Source organism: Oryctolagus cuniculus, chromosome 16, assembly GCF_051225735.1.
Source record: "Oryctolagus cuniculus isolate XC-2025 breed Fujian yellow rabbit chromosome 16, ASM5122573v1, whole genome shotgun sequence".
NCBI classification, from domain to species: domain Eukaryota; kingdom Metazoa; phylum Chordata; class Mammalia; order Lagomorpha; family Leporidae; genus Oryctolagus; species Oryctolagus cuniculus.
In genome coordinates, this window is record NC_142882.1 from 26,965,131 (window position 1) to 26,980,388 (window position 15,258).

At 43.7% G+C, this 15,258-nt stretch overlaps 2 long non-coding RNA genes across 2 annotated transcripts; one reads left to right on the top strand and one right to left on the bottom strand.

The window, feature by feature from the left end:
* Positions 1-7,266, top strand: LOC149121632 (uncharacterized). Its single transcript, XR_016222266.1, has 2 exons — positions 1-2,053; positions 5,847-7,266. It is a non-coding gene; the product is annotated as an uncharacterized LOC149121632 (long non-coding RNA).
* A 2,904-nt stretch (positions 7,267-10,170) lies between these two features.
* On the bottom strand, positions 10,171-14,925 carry LOC149121633 (uncharacterized). Its single transcript, XR_016222267.1, has 2 exons — positions 14,720-14,925; positions 10,171-10,708 (listed from the first exon to the last, which is right to left on the bottom strand). It is a non-coding gene; the product is annotated as an uncharacterized LOC149121633 (long non-coding RNA).
* Positions 14,926-15,258: the final 333 nt, after the last annotated feature.

The following is a 15,258-nucleotide window of genomic DNA, read 5'->3' on the forward strand; positions in this document are numbered from 1 at the left end:
TCCACCAGGTGTCCCTTATCGCCATTCGGCTGCATTCCTAGGTATCATCAAGGCAGTTCCTGCAATCTTGTGTGGCCCTCCCTTTTGGCAATAGGAGGCTTTTTGATACTCCCTGTATTCATAAATCAACTGGTTGTAAAATCACTTAACTTTTATCAATTGTTTACTCTATACCACTGTCTGCTCTATGCAATGATTGATTTTCTTTGTTTCAATGTGTATAAAAACCCCAACCCAAGACTATTCGAGGCCGCTCGCCTGTACTGGGACGGGGGCCCCGACATGTCGGAACATCAATAAACTTTACCCTTTGTTAATTACATGAGAGAAGGTCTCTTGGAGCGTTTTTGGGGTGGCAAGAGCAATTCAACTCTAATTCGACTGTAACATATGGAGGTTCCACCGAGATGGCTCTGCTGCCCACGGACATCTCCAAGGGACATCTCTCGGGGTAAGTAAAGGCGCCTAAAGGATAGGGACTCTGTGCACGTGCATTTCTGTTTCTGTATCTGGTTCAGGCCTGAAGCGGTTTCGGGCTGGCACGGTAGACGTTGGGCTGGCAGACGTGCCCGGAAGCCACAACGCTACAGCCTCGAGGGACGCCTCGGGAGGACCGGGAGACTGAGGACGCTCAGCGAAACTCCCATCTGGAATTCCCGCGGTCGGGAATTCGGTGCCAGCATCAGTATTCACCCTTTGTCTTTCAGGTTTTACTTCTATTGCATAAACTGTTTTCAGACTCACATTTTGTGTTGCCGGCATTGTCACAGGACTCTGATGTGGTTCCGGAGTCTGTGTTTGTCTGTTTGTGTGTGGCATAGTCGCGAGACTCTGAAGTGGTCCCAGAGTCTGCATTTGTAGGTTCTGATGTGGTTCCGGAACTTGCATTTGTATTGTCGGCATTGTCACAGGACTCTGATGTGGTTCCGGAGTCTGTGTTTGTCTGTTTGTGTGTGGCATAGTCGCGAGACTCTGAAGTGGTCCCAGAGTCTGCATTTGTAGGTTCTGATGTGGTTCCGGAACTTGCATTTGTATTGTCGGCATTGTCACAGGGCTCTGATGTGGTTCCAGAGTCTGTGTTTGTAGGTCTTTGTGTGTTGCATTGTCGCGAGACTCTGAAGTGGTCCCAGAGTCTGCATTTGTAGGTTCTGAAGTGGTTCCGGAACTTGCATTCGTATCTGTGTCTGTGTGTCAGTGTGGTTCTCGGACCCCATCTGGGACTCTGTAGGGGGGCAGGCTCCCCACCTCTGTAGGAATGAAGGGGTCGCTCCGCAGGCGTGAGGCCGATGTTCCATTTTTGTCTTTTTTGTTTTGTTCAGTGCCTTTTTGTGAGTCTCTTTGGTGTTTGTTTTTGGCTATTTGTATTTACCTTTCTGAAATTCAGACAATGGGACGGGTTTAGACAACTCTTAGAAAGGGAGACTAACCACCCTTTGTTCTGCAGATTGGCCTACCTTTGAAGTATGGTGGGCGCCTAAGGGCACCCTTGACATCCTGGTCTGGCAAGATCTGGTAAAAACTCCCTTTCCTGGTTAAAGCCTCTTTTACTCCCTCAGAAATAACCTTCAAAAAAGATTTTAGTCGTCCAGGACCGTCCCAGCAAAGCAGATAAAACAAACTAAGACTTCAGCCTCGGCGCCGCTCTATTCTGTTTTACAGGGCGACTCTGAAGATTTGATTTTCCCTCCTCCCTACCAGCCGCCCGGCCCTGGCTGTGGGGCCGGCAGCGGGGGCCACAGGAGAGGCTAAGAGAAGCAGCTCCCCAGGGGCCAGCAGATCCCTCCACTTTCCCTTCACAGGCAGCAGGGAAACCCCTGCTGTGCCATTAACAAGTGCTGAAACCCCCTGCGTGTTCAAACAAAGCTGGCCCTTTGAGCCTCAACCTGCGGGACTCAGCTGGGGCCCAGGAATGGCAGGTGGAGGATGGGAAGGCACGCCTCCTGACTTATTCCTCAGGATCCTAACTCCCCGAGCCATACCCGTCACCCCAGACTGACTCCCCATGGCCGACCAAATGGGGCAAATGGATGGATCTCCTGGACTTCAGGACCCGGTAAGTCGCCCTGGGGCACTCAGTACTCAGGCCCGCCTTTGTGTGGAAGGGGGGGCTTCTGTTGCCCCTCTACCAGGGACCTGCCTGGTGTCTGCAATGGAAAAGAGCGTGTGTGTGGTGTAAATGTGTTTGTGGCTCCACGGCCCTGCAGCTACAGAGTCTAAATGGGCCGTAACCTGCAGCTCCGTGTTCACCAGGCGGGCGAAGCAATCTCACTCCGGATCAGTGCCTGTTCCGGAGGTCTTTATCTCTTGTTTTGTACAACCAAGGGGGACACATTATGGGAAAATTCCATTCAGAACCAACTGTTCTAAACTATATAATAAAAACTTTAAAAATGTTGTCTTAATTTAAAAATTCTTAACAGGTTATTCCAAAATGTAAATGGGTTTTATCAGCTCTTTTCTGTGCTGCTGTCCCTGACTTATCTGATGAGAGTGTTCACCTGTCTTGAAGGTTTCATGTTTTATTATTTGTAGTACTGAGACTACGTTGTTTATCTGTTTTTAATGTTTGAGTAATTACCCAACTGATCAAAAATGTATTAATTTTGGCTAAATGGTTTGACTCTGACAGCTTAAATTCTAAATCGAGTCTTCCAACTTTGGGCTTCCAGTTGGATCCCTGGAACTCTCAAAGGATGAGACTCTGAATTTGTTAAAGTAACAGCTGCTTGAGTCAATTCAGACTATGTAAAATGTATTAAAATGTTATAAATGGTGTCAGACCTATGCTGTATTCATGTTTTTACTTTCCAGCTAAAATGGTCTTATAAAAATAAGAGTAAATTCTGTATATACAAGCCTTTATGTTGTTGACTAAAGTAAGCCAGTGCAGATTGGTTCAGAAAATTAAGGTAATGCAAATGCCCTTCGGTTTGCTCAGTGGCTTGCTTGCTCAGTTTTACATGTCTTTGATGTGCTTTAAACTTGTTTCTTTTAATGATAAAGATCTTTTCAAAGTTGTAACCATGCACTAGTGACCATGTTTGTTGCTCAGGAGGTGTTGTCCTTATATTACTTAAAAGCATGGAAATGTAATTTTGACTTTTATTTCAGATACTGGTATGGTATTCATTAATAACTCTGTGTCTTAAGTCATCTAGGCATCAGTACTAAGTAAAACTTGGAAAAGTGTATTATGTGTACTTTTAACATCTCAAATTCGATAAGAGAGACTGTTTGAGTTTGTTAGCATGTATTCTCATAGGTTGTCCACACATGACAATTCAAGGCTATATAAAAATAACTACGGGTATAAAGTTTCCAAAAGTGTAAACAAGTCATAAAAAGTTTTAAAATGTTTAAAAATGGTCTAAATCATAAATCTTAAAATCTGTTTTCACAAAAACTGTAATGTCTATTTTAACAGTGTCTGCTTAATCGGCTACCCTGCCATTTCTAAAATTAGGTCCTGTAAGCTCTTTTTGACTCTGTTAAATTATTCTGAGTTATGTGATAATTTTGTGTACTAACTCTAATGTTCAGGGTTTTTATTTCTGGTTTATTCGACAACAAAAGACATAAAATTCATGTTCTGCCTAAGTAATTTATTGTGTAACAACCAGGCATTGCTAGTTCAAATGTAGATCAAATGGAGGTCTAGCCAAAAGGGAAAAAGTGTGCCAAAAGAGACTTAGAGACGACGGGAGATGGTTATGCGGCAAATGCTAAAAAACTGGGTTCCAGGAGCCCAAAAAGGCTCTAGTGTCCACAGGCTACACGGTGAAAGCCCAGAAACCCAGGCCCATAGCCCACTGGCTACACAGTAAATGTCCGGAGGCCAAGGAATGGCAGAGACCTCTACCACAATTTCTCCTCTAAGTCAGGCTATGCAGTAAGCACTGGTTAAACGCTGGTTAAATCTGAGAGCCCAGGAAGTCAGGCTAGAGACCCGACTCACTGCCTCACTTCTCCTCTTTTCTTTTCCAGAAGGGAAGTTACAACTGCTCTGCAGGACTCTACAGTAATATACAGTTTGACCCCCAGACCTTATGTAAGGGATGACTGACCATTTCTATAATAATGCCTGGTCACAGTATAGAGGACCAAACAGCATAGCCAGAATAAGAGGTTAAAATGTGACAGCTAGATCGATTTTTTGGTGTACGCGGTAAATGGGCAGAACTCCCCTTTTAAACCAAATTGAGGGATAGATAGGAAGTTGTACTGATGACCTCAAAGTATGCAAGCAGGTCACCACAGTTGATCTTACCTAAAAGATCATAGTTCTCCTCATGGGCACGGTCTTAACTCGCAGGAAAATAGTAAGTGTCAGAATTTGCCCATGACCATAGTTTTTTAGCTCACCCTAATATTAAAAAAAAACCTCCAAAAATCAGGGACGGGGTTGAGCACCCCCTTGACTGACATCATAGAGGCTGCCTCCTTGGTCCACTTTATTAGAGACCAGGAAATTGAGGAGCAAGCTAGCAGCAGGAGCAATGTAAGGATGGGCAACAGGCCAATCAGTGGCTGCTTTACACGGTGATCCACTGTCAAGGAAACCCAGCAAAGCCAATGCACCCCAAATGGCACCTGTTGCTGACATAAGGAGCCAGGGCATTGGGCAAGCAGCTGTTGTAACAGCGACTGCCTTCTGTCAACTCTGCCAAGAGCAAGGCTACTGGACATGGAACTGCCCTGGGTGTCGAAGAACTCCTGGTTCAGAACCGCAGACCCTGTGGCCCCAAGCTAAAAAGCCTTTGGCTCTGCCCAGCTTCCAGCTCCAGCCACTGCTATTGGGGATGGCCTAGGGTCAGTAAAATGCAAGTTGCCTATTTCCGTCAGCCTCCTATTCAGCTCTCCTCCTAGTCCAGCCATGTAATGCAAGTCAACAGGGTGCCTCCCTTAAGGGAGATTTGCATCTCTTACAATTCTCTTAATAGCACCCCATGGATAGGTCTGGGTCTCACACACCCAGCCAGGCCTTAAAAATAAACTTAAAAAGCCCTCCCTGCCAGTTCCAGGGGAAAGTGGTCCCCTCCACTCCTGTACTGAGACTATAGACTTGATCTATACCAGCAGAAGGGACCTAAAAGATAGCCCCCTGACTAACACAGATAAAGTTTGGTTCATAGATGGAAGCAGCTTTGTCAGACGGGACCTGCTTCTCAGGGTATGCAACAGTTACAGCATGCTCTGCTCCCAGGAACTTTTGTTCATTTAGCAGAACTGATTGCCTTAACCAGAGCTCTAGATCACACAAGAGATTTGTAAGGCATCTTCACTCTGCATGGAGACCTCAGTCTTCCAGTAACAATAAGGCAGAAAGAGCCAACCAGGCTCTATAGAAAACATTACAAGGATAGAAATGTGTGCTTGGTAAGTAAGGTTTAGAAGGAAAGAGTGTTCTTGGTAAAAAGGGTTAAAAAGAAAAGAGCTTTTTAAATAAGAAAAGGACATGGTTTGTAAAAATCCTGATGGCTAGTTTACTCTAGACTGGAATGGAAATAATGGAATGTTTCAAGTAAGTTAAAGAGGGTGTGTGAAGTCACAAAAGGTTATAAAAAAAAATTAGACATGCTAAGTGCTGTTCTGGGGGGTGTCTGTGCCATGTTCTAGGAAAAATGTTGTCCCTGGGTCAATCAGACTAGACAGGTACAAATCCAAATTTTCCTGGAAAAAGCCAAACAGCTCCAGGACCAGGCAAAGCAGGGCTGGGATTTCTGGCCTGATATCTGGTCACGGAAATCCTGGCTGTTTCCTCTCCTTGGCCCAATAACTTCTGCAATCTTGATGCTTCTCTTTGCACTGTGTGTTTTTAATGCCCTTGTTCATTTTGTCTCTAACAGACTAAAAGCTGTTAAACTCCAAATGGTCATCAGGCAAGGCTTCCAGCCCATTCCACTGGACTACCTGAGCAGCCCTCTGGACCGAGCCGCACCGTCTTTCCAAGGCCACTGTTGCACACCATAAGACAGGTAGCAAGAGGAAATACCCAAACCCCCCTCGACGCCCACATGCCAGCTTCGAAGAAGTTACAGAAAACGGAACTCCATCCATAATCCCAAAGAAGAATTTTGGGTATTACCTCTTGAGGGGAAAATATTAGACAGAAAGTCAGTTATGAGCTTATGTGTGTGTGACATAAAGGCCTAATGTGTCCAGCATATGCATCTACACCTCAGTCATCCTGACAATGTTTCACTGAAAGCCCGGCCTTTACATCCTGCCCTGCCCCCTTCTACCTGATAACCTGCCAGGTGGAGATCCCCACCCCTTCTGCCTGACAAATCTTCCACAACCTCCCGGATACAGCCCAGTATCTCCATTTCAGTATTGCAGAACAGGATCTCATTTTCATAGAGGGGGGGTTATGCGCAGCCCTTAAAGAGGAATGCTGCTTCTATGTAGACAAGACAGGGGTGGCGAGGGACAACATGGCTCAACTACGTAAATGCTTAGAGGAAAGACAGTGGGACAGACTTCAGCAACAGGGATGGTTTGAGTCGTGGTTCACTAAGTCTCCCTGGCTGACTACGTTATTATCAGCACTGGCAGGTCCCCTAGTTGTGCTGCTCCTAATTATTACTATAGGACCCTATATATTAAATAGGCTTGTCACATTTCTTTAAAAACAAGTCAAAAATGTTAAACTTATGGTAATTCGTCAACAATATGTAACACACGGGAAAGGGGAAACAGATGGTCTCTAAGATTAGAGACCCTGGCCTAAGAGGAGTGGGGAATGAAGGGTTAAAAAGTTAAAAGCCACTTCCCCCCCCCAACCTCCTCTGGTGAACTTTCCTGACCTCGTTAGACTTGCTCTGCATAGCCATTCTCTATAAAGTTAATTGGTCAGTAAATTACCCCAATGTGAGCGTAACCTCAGTTTCACCTAAGTGAGATAGAAGAAGTCACCATATATCTCTGCCTCCTGGACCCCTGACTCCACCAGGTGTCCCTTATCGCCATTCGGCTGCATTCCTAGGTATCATCAAGGCAGTTCCTGCAATCTTGTGTGGCCCTCCCTTTTGGCAATAGGAGGCTTTTTGATACTCCCTGTATTCATAAATCAACTGGTTGTAAAATCACTTAACTTTTATCAATTGTTTACTCTATACCACTGTCTGCTCTATGCAATGATTGATTTTCTTTGTTTCAATGTGTATAAAAACCCCAACCCAAGACTATTCGAGGCCGCTCGCCTGTACTGGGACGGGGGCCCCGACATGTCGGAACATCAATAAACTTTACCCTTTGTTAATTACATGAGAGAAGGTCTCTTGGAGCGTTTTTGGGGTGGCAAGAGCAATTCAACTCTAATTCGACTGTAGCACCAAAAGGTTTTCCTTTAAAAAGATTTATTTATTTGGCTGGTGCTGTGGCTCACTAGGCTAATCCTCCACCTTGTGGTGCCGGCACACTGGGTTCTAGTCCTGGTCTGGGCACCGGATTCTGTCCCGGTTGCCCCTCTTCCAGGCTAGCTCTCTGCTGTGGCCAGGGAGTGCAGTGGAGGATGGCCCAAGTACTTGGGCCCTGCACCCCATGGGAGACCATGATAAGTACCTTGCTCCAGCCATCAGATCAGCATGGTGCGCTGGCTACAGCGGGCTGGCTGTGGCAGCCATTGGAGGGTGAACCAATGGCAAAAGGAAGAATTTTCTCTCTGTCTCTCCCTCTCACTGTCCACTCTGCCTGTAAAAAAAAGATTTATTTATTTTATTTGAAAGGCAGAGAGAGAGAGAGAGAGAGAGAGAGAGAGATCTTCCATCCACGGCTTTACTCCCCAAATGGCTGCAATGGCCAGAGATGGGCTGATCCAAAGCCCGGGGTTTCTTTTGGATCTCCCACTTGGATTAAGAGATTCAAGAACTTGGATCACCCTCCATTGTTTTCCCAGGCACATCAGCAGGGATCTGGATCTTAAATTGAGCATCTGGGACTCCCACCAGAGGTCATAGGTTTGCCAGAGCTGCTGGCAATGGCTTTATTTGTTAAGACTTTCAAAAGGCCTTATAGATGACCTAAGTTGATGAGAGTAGAGAAGAGTTTGAGGCACTAAGGGACTTTGAATCACACCTTGAATGAGAAATCTGAGAATATTAGTGTCTCCCATCTCAGCTAACCTTCAAAAGAGGGTGATGTAAAGAGTTACTTCGCTTTCTGTTTTCCAAAGGGATGTTGGCCCTTTTGTCTCTCCTAGGGATTCAAGAGTGAAACACAAGGCAACCTTTGCCTACCCAGGCAAAGGGATTTTGGCTGTATTTTTAGAGAGCTATAACACAGTGGGATAAGCAAGTGCTGTGCTTCTGTAGGACCCAGAAACAATTTAACATAGCTTTCAGCCTTACCACTACTGAATCACCATGAGCTCTCACTAGAAATTCAGGTACTTTGAAGACCTACATTAGCACATAGCTTTATCAAGATGTAGGTGAGTGTGGCTAATTCAATGAGAAAGAAGAAAGCTGGAAAAAAATTGACACTTGGCATTGTCCATTCCATTCATGTGGTAGTGGGCTGTTTGTCTTTGAAACATTCTGTGGGCTTCACTGGGTGTTATCTCCTCTACCTTGGATGGGAGTAGCCAGGTGCCAGCTGGCAGCCATTCAGAGACAAGCCTTTGTGTTTGTTGGAATGAGGCCACTTCTGTTCTGAACAGTGAGGTTTTTGTTTAAAGACTAAAGTAGTGAGAAATTTAGGAGCTGGATTTAAAAGGAGGAAAGGCAAACTTTCTGCCTTACCTTTATTTGTTTCTATTTTAGGAAACTTGCATTATTTGTAACTAAAACTTTAGTTAGGCCACTGAGGATTAGACATCATGCAAATTTCAAACAAAAATGTAAAGAGAAAATAACTTTTTTCACACATTCAGAAAACTTTTCTAGACTTTTATCAATGTTCCTGTTACTACCGCATTTGTGTTTTATTTTTCTTGCTGCATTTAAAAAGTCCTACAGTCATTCAGGGCCTCTAGGGGAGTGTGTGTCTGGAACTGGCAAAAGAAAAGTCCTAAGACTGTGTTTACTTGACATCTTTAGGCCTTGTTCGGTCTCCCAAAGTGCTATCTTATAGTATAGGGGGTTGAGAAATTGCCAGAATGTCCTGAGCAAACTCTGCTCTGGTGGACATTGCTTTCACATTTGGAGAAGGGAAGACGCTGTGTGTGCAGGCCTGCAGCACAAAGAACTGGGTTTTCTGAAACAGAGAGTGGGAATGCAGGGACAAGGAAAGAATGGAGCCAAGACAAGTCCTGAACAAGGCTCATTTATTCAACAAATCCAGTAGTATTTAAACATGACCAGTTGTTTACAAGAAGGAGCACAAAAGATTTACATATCAAAAAGGCTTTTAAGGTTACAAAGAGTTCCAGATAAGGTTCTTAATTATTGATTACACTTAGGTGATAAATGCAGGTTTCAGGTGTGACTGATTATCTATACCATCTCTTGTGAGAGGTATAGCAGTGAGATAAGGTTCTTCCTGCCTCTTCCTGGAATCTCCTTAGTCTAATTGTCTGTGCCAGGAAGTCTCCATCCATTTGTTTAAGTGTAAACAAAGGGAGGGACTGCCTGTGGCTGCCCACATTTCCCCCTTTTTTATTTTTTGAGGCATTGTTCCTGTCTTAGGTTGCCCATGTCTCTTCTTGTCCTCACCTATCATTGGACACCCCAGACATTCTCTGAGGCTCCTGTCTTAGGTTGGTACAAGGAGACCGAGTCTTACCCATCATTGGAATTCAATGCCATCCTTTTTGGCTCGGGGGTGAAGCTGTGAACGCAACGTTAAAATCTCAGACCAAACAGCACCAAATGACACAGAGAGGCATTGGAATATACAGTGGAGGCACACACAAATAGGCAGGAGCAGCAACAAAAGACACAGCAACATCAAAAGCCAGTGGGTCCATTGAGAGTCACCAAAAGAAAAGGGATTAGTTAGAAACATATGCTGAAGTTCACCTTGTAGCTGCCGTACCAGATATTTTATGTAAGGAACATTATTTGAGATATTAAAGCAGCAACCTCCAGGAATCAAGTCACAGCTTATACGATCTTTCAGTAGTAAGTAGTTAATGGCAGCTAAATGTAGCCAGAAATTGCTACTTTCGACAGAGAAGGAGGAATTGACCATAAGAATTACTTTAACAGTTTTTGACCAATACAGCAATGAGGCCTCTTTTCCAGAATTGACAAAGGTATACCAGAGTCTGTCAATGTGACCAGTTTTGATATGCTAAAATCAGTATTCTCCCTTTTCAATTGATCAGTCACATTAAGCCATTGATTTTCAACTATATCCCTCCCTATACGGAACAAGGGTTGATTGTTCCTTACCCATTGTACAAACCCTGCTGTTTTAATTAAGTACATGAACAAGTTAGAATTACCGGCGAACCAACAGAGGTGGTAATGTAGGTTTGGCTTGATGTGAGCCGGCAAGCTTCATTCATCTTCAGGGGGATCCCGATCAGCAATGTTATCATAATAATCAAGGAGCTGCTTCGTGACATTGTCTGTTTGCCACACCAGTCACTCAGGTAACCATCGTACTTCATTGTCTTTTTGCGAGAATATAGAAACATGTCCACGTCCCCATATTAAAACAGGGTCAGGTCCATACCATTGAGCAGTTAGAGGGTCTTTCCACTTCACGTAGACTTGTTGTCTTTTGGTTTCAGAATGCCAGTGACGATCAGCTGCAGATTTCCCTTGATCATCCAGTATTAAAAATTATAAGATGAAAAGAGCATGTGATAGCCATTTTTGCAGGGAATGGGCCATGGTCCCGTATTCCCCCTTTTTTATTTTTTGTAAATAATTTTTTAATGTGGCATGTGCACGTTCCACAACACCTTGTCCCTGGGGATAAGGAATCCCGGTGATATGAGAGATGTGGAAGTTACCACAGAAGTGCTTAAAAGAGTTGGAAGTATACACTGGGCCATTATCAGTTTTTATCTGTATAGGGGTTCCTAGAACAGCAAAGGCCTGAAGGCAATGAGAGGTGACATGTTTGGCAGCCTCGCTGGATTGGGGGGTGGCAAAAACAAAACCTGAACATGTATCTAAAGAGACATGTATGTATTTTAGTTTACCAAATTCAGGAAAATGGGTAACATCCATCTGCCAAAGCTGATTAGGCATAAAACCTCTAGGATTTACACCATAATGAGGGACCGGGAGAAATGTGACACAGGAAGGGCAGGATTTTACAATTTGCCTTGCCTGTTCCCAGGTGATTCCATATCTTAATCATAAGGTCTGGGTATTGAGGTGATGCAAATCATGACCACGGGATGCTTCTTCTATGGAATAGACACGTAAAATACTATCAGCAAGTCTATTACCATCATGTAAGGGACCAGGTAGGTCAGAGTGAGCACGAATGTGGCAAATGTAGAATGGCTGCACCTGTTCATGGATTAAGGATTGGATATGAGTAAATAGTGGGGTAGCCCAAGAAACAGAAGAAAATACAGAACAAGTTTCCAATAGTGGTACAGAATAGAAAACATATTTACTATAAGTATAAATATTAACGGGAGTATGCACTGTAATCTGCAATGCCATGACAACAGCAGCCAATTCTACCAGTTGTGGAGAAGAAAAGGGAGTAGAGAAGGAAATGGTACACTTGCCATATACAACAGCGGCCTTTCCTTGTTTAGATCCATCAGTGAAAACGAGAGAAGCTGAAAGCAGGGGTTGAAGCTAGTGACCTTAGGAAAAATGCAAGCATGAGATTGAAAGAATTGTACAAGCTTGTTAACAGGGCAAGAATTTGAGGTCTGGCCAGAGTAATGAGTCAGGGCCTGTGGCCAATCATCGGTAAAGGAAAGAAGCCAAGAAACCTGTTGACCGGTATAAGGAAGACATATAACATTGGGCTCAGATCCAAAAATTTTTCTGGACTCTAATCGTCCCTTAGAGATCAATTCAGCAACAGCCAAATAATAAGGAACAATTGATTTTTTAGGAGAACTATTTAAGTGAATCCAAAGCAGGGGAGCACCCTGCCAGAACAAACCCATAGGTAAATAAGCAGTTGCTAATACTAAGTAATACAAGGGCTTACTGTAATCAAAGTAAGTAAGGAAATTTCTCTGTAAAACATCTTGAACCTTTTGTAAAGCTATTCGTGCCTCAGGAGTGAGTTCCCTGGGGGAAGTAGGGTCAGGATCCCCCTTTAAGATATCAAAAAGTGGCTTTAAATCTCCAGTTGTTCAATGTAGGGTAGGCCGAATCCAATTTATATCTCCTAATAATTTCTGAAAATCATTTAAGGTTTTTAGGGTGTCTAATCGTAGAGTCACCTTTTGTGGGACAATTTTTCTAGGATAAAGTTGAAAACCAAGATAGTGATATGGATAATGCAATTGCACTTTATCGGGTGCAACTTGTAAACCGTACCTACATAATTGTTCCTTCATAATGGATAAACACAGGTGTACTTCGGATTCTTTGAGTCCAGCAAGCAATATATCATCCATGTAATGAATTATATAAAGAGAAGGGAATTGAGTTCGGACACTAGAAATCACTGAAGCGACAAACTGTTGACACAGGGTGGGGCTGTTGGCCATACCTTGGGGGAGGACTTGCCAGTGATACCTTCTCATAGGTTCTTTGAAATTAACGGAGGGCACGCTGAAGGCAAACCGGCAACAATTGGCAGGATGGAGGGGGATAGTATAAAAACAATCTTTTAAATCAATGACAGCAATATATGAATTCTTTGGAATGGCTGAAGGGTTTGGTAACCCAGGCTGCAAAGGCCCCATAAGTTGCATAGTAGCATTAACTTTTCGGAGATGCTGCAGCAGTCTCCATCTCCCTGATTTTTTTCTGATCAGAAAGATGGGGCTATTCCAGGGGGAGGTGGACAAGATGATATATCCCGCCCGCAGTTGTTCCTCAACCAGGGCTTGAGCAGCTACTATTTTTCCCTGCATTAAAGGCCACTGCTCCACCCACACAGGTTCATCAGTCAACCAATGAATTTTGTCAGCATGGGTGACAGGCTGAGCAGTGGCCACTAAGGGTTTTTTTATTTTTGAAAGTTGGCTATCAGGACTATTTATTACAGACACCTCACAAGTAGGCCCAAGGGGTTTTATCTCATTAGGGCTACACAGGATTGCACCTAATTGGGATAGGATATCTCGTCCCCATAGATTGGTAGGCAAGCCCTTTAAAATATAAGGTTTAAAAATTCCGGTATGGCCAGCATCATCCTCCCATTTGATAAACTCAGCATTCTGTTCTAAGTCCTGACTCTGTCCTATCCCTCTCAACTGAGTCATAGATGGATGTTTTTTCCAGTTTCCTGTGTCTAATAACCCTTTAAAATTTTTTCCATTTAATTTCAATGCAATAATGGGGTGATCTTTTGTGATAGGTTCTAGCCAGAAAACATCTGAGGACCCACAACCTTTGTTGCCCCTACAGGTAGCCTTGTAGTTAGAATTACAGCTTAATGGAAGCAAAATCAATTGTGTGATCCGCTGTCCTGGGGAAAGTGTTATTACAACATTATTAGCTTGGGCCATGATTTTTATCTCCCCTGAATAATCATTGTCAATGACACCAGGAAAAACCTGTAAGCCTTTCATTGTTAAGCTACCGCATCCCAAGAGTAATGCAAACATGCTGGGTGGTGGAGGCCCAAAAACTCCTGCAGGGAGGACCTGGTCCCATATCCAGGGTTAATATTGTGTGCTTAGAGACGCTGAGGTCCAATCCGGCATTCCCTGGGGTTGCTCTCCAGAGGGTGCTAATGTCCCAGACAGGTTGTTGGGGGAGGAGAGTCATGGCCCCATAGATTTCTTGTGGGGCCTGGGGCTGGCCCCTCCTCCCATTTCCTGAAATATTGTTAACTAAGGGATTGCCACCATCTTTATAGGTCCTTGAGAGGCATTCATTTGCCCAATGCTTTCCCCATTTACATTTGGGACATAAAAAGGGGGGATGCTCCTATTTCTATTGTTACCTGAAGTATCATTTTGCGGGCAGTTCTTTTGTAAATGACCTCTCTTTCCACATTTAAAACATTCCTTCTTATTCATTTCTGCCCTTTGAGCTGACTCTTTCAAGGAAATTCCCTGTAAAGCAGCAGCCATGGCCAAACCTTTTGAATAAGAGGGGCCAATATCTGCACATCTTAATATATCCATCCAAATCATTTTTCTTTTGGTAAGGACAAAGTGCCTGCTGACAGGGAGTGTTGGCATTTTCAAATGCTAACTGGGTAACAAAAGGCATACCAGCCTCAGGATCTCCAAATATCTTCCCTGATACCTGTATTAATCTATTAACAAAATCAGCATAAGGCTCATCTGGTCCTTGAATAGTCTTAGACAAGGACTCACCATTTTTTGCTCCTTTAGATCGTAATATATTCCAAGCATGCCTGGCCACAGCAGCAGTTCCTTGGAAAACTGCAATGGGCTGAACCATTTGTCTTTTAAGGTCTTTGAATTCACCTTCTCTGGACAGCATATTGGCATTCCAATCAGGATTTCCCCCCTGGCTATTTAACTTAGCAGTGCAGCAGCATTGGTCATCAAACTCTGCTTTCCATAATTTATTGCTTTCTTTTTTAACCCTATTCCTCGCATCTGCAATAATGCCTTGACTGCCTTTACTTGACGGTTTTCCTGATGCTTGTCCCATAATGCCTGCTCAAAAAAATCTCCACAATTTTGGTGTTGGGTACTCACCACAAATTGTACACTTCTATAGTCATGACTCCATGAATCCAGGTTCCTCACTACTTCTTTAATTATCAGGTCCCATGTTCAGGCGCCACTTGTGCCGGCCTGCAGCACAAAGAACCAGGTTTCCTGAAACAGAGACTGGGAATGCAGGGACAAGGACACAAAGAATGGAGCCAAGACAAGTCCTGAACAAGGTTTTGTTTGTTTGTTTGTTTGTTTATTCAACAAATCCAGTAGTATTTAAACATGACCAGTTGTTTACAAGAAGGAGCACAAAAGATTTACATATCAAAAAGGCTTTTAAGGATACAAAGAGTTCCAGATAGGGTTCTTAATTATTGATTACACTTAGGTGATAAATGCAGGTTTCAGGTGTGACTGATTATCTATATCATCTCTTGTGAGAGATATAGTAGTGAGATAAGGTTCTTCCTGCCCCTTCCTGGAATCTCCTTAGTCTAATTGTCTGTGCCAGGAAGTCTCCATCCATATGTTTAAGTGTAAACAAAGGGAGTGACTGCCTGTGGCTGCCCACAGCTGTG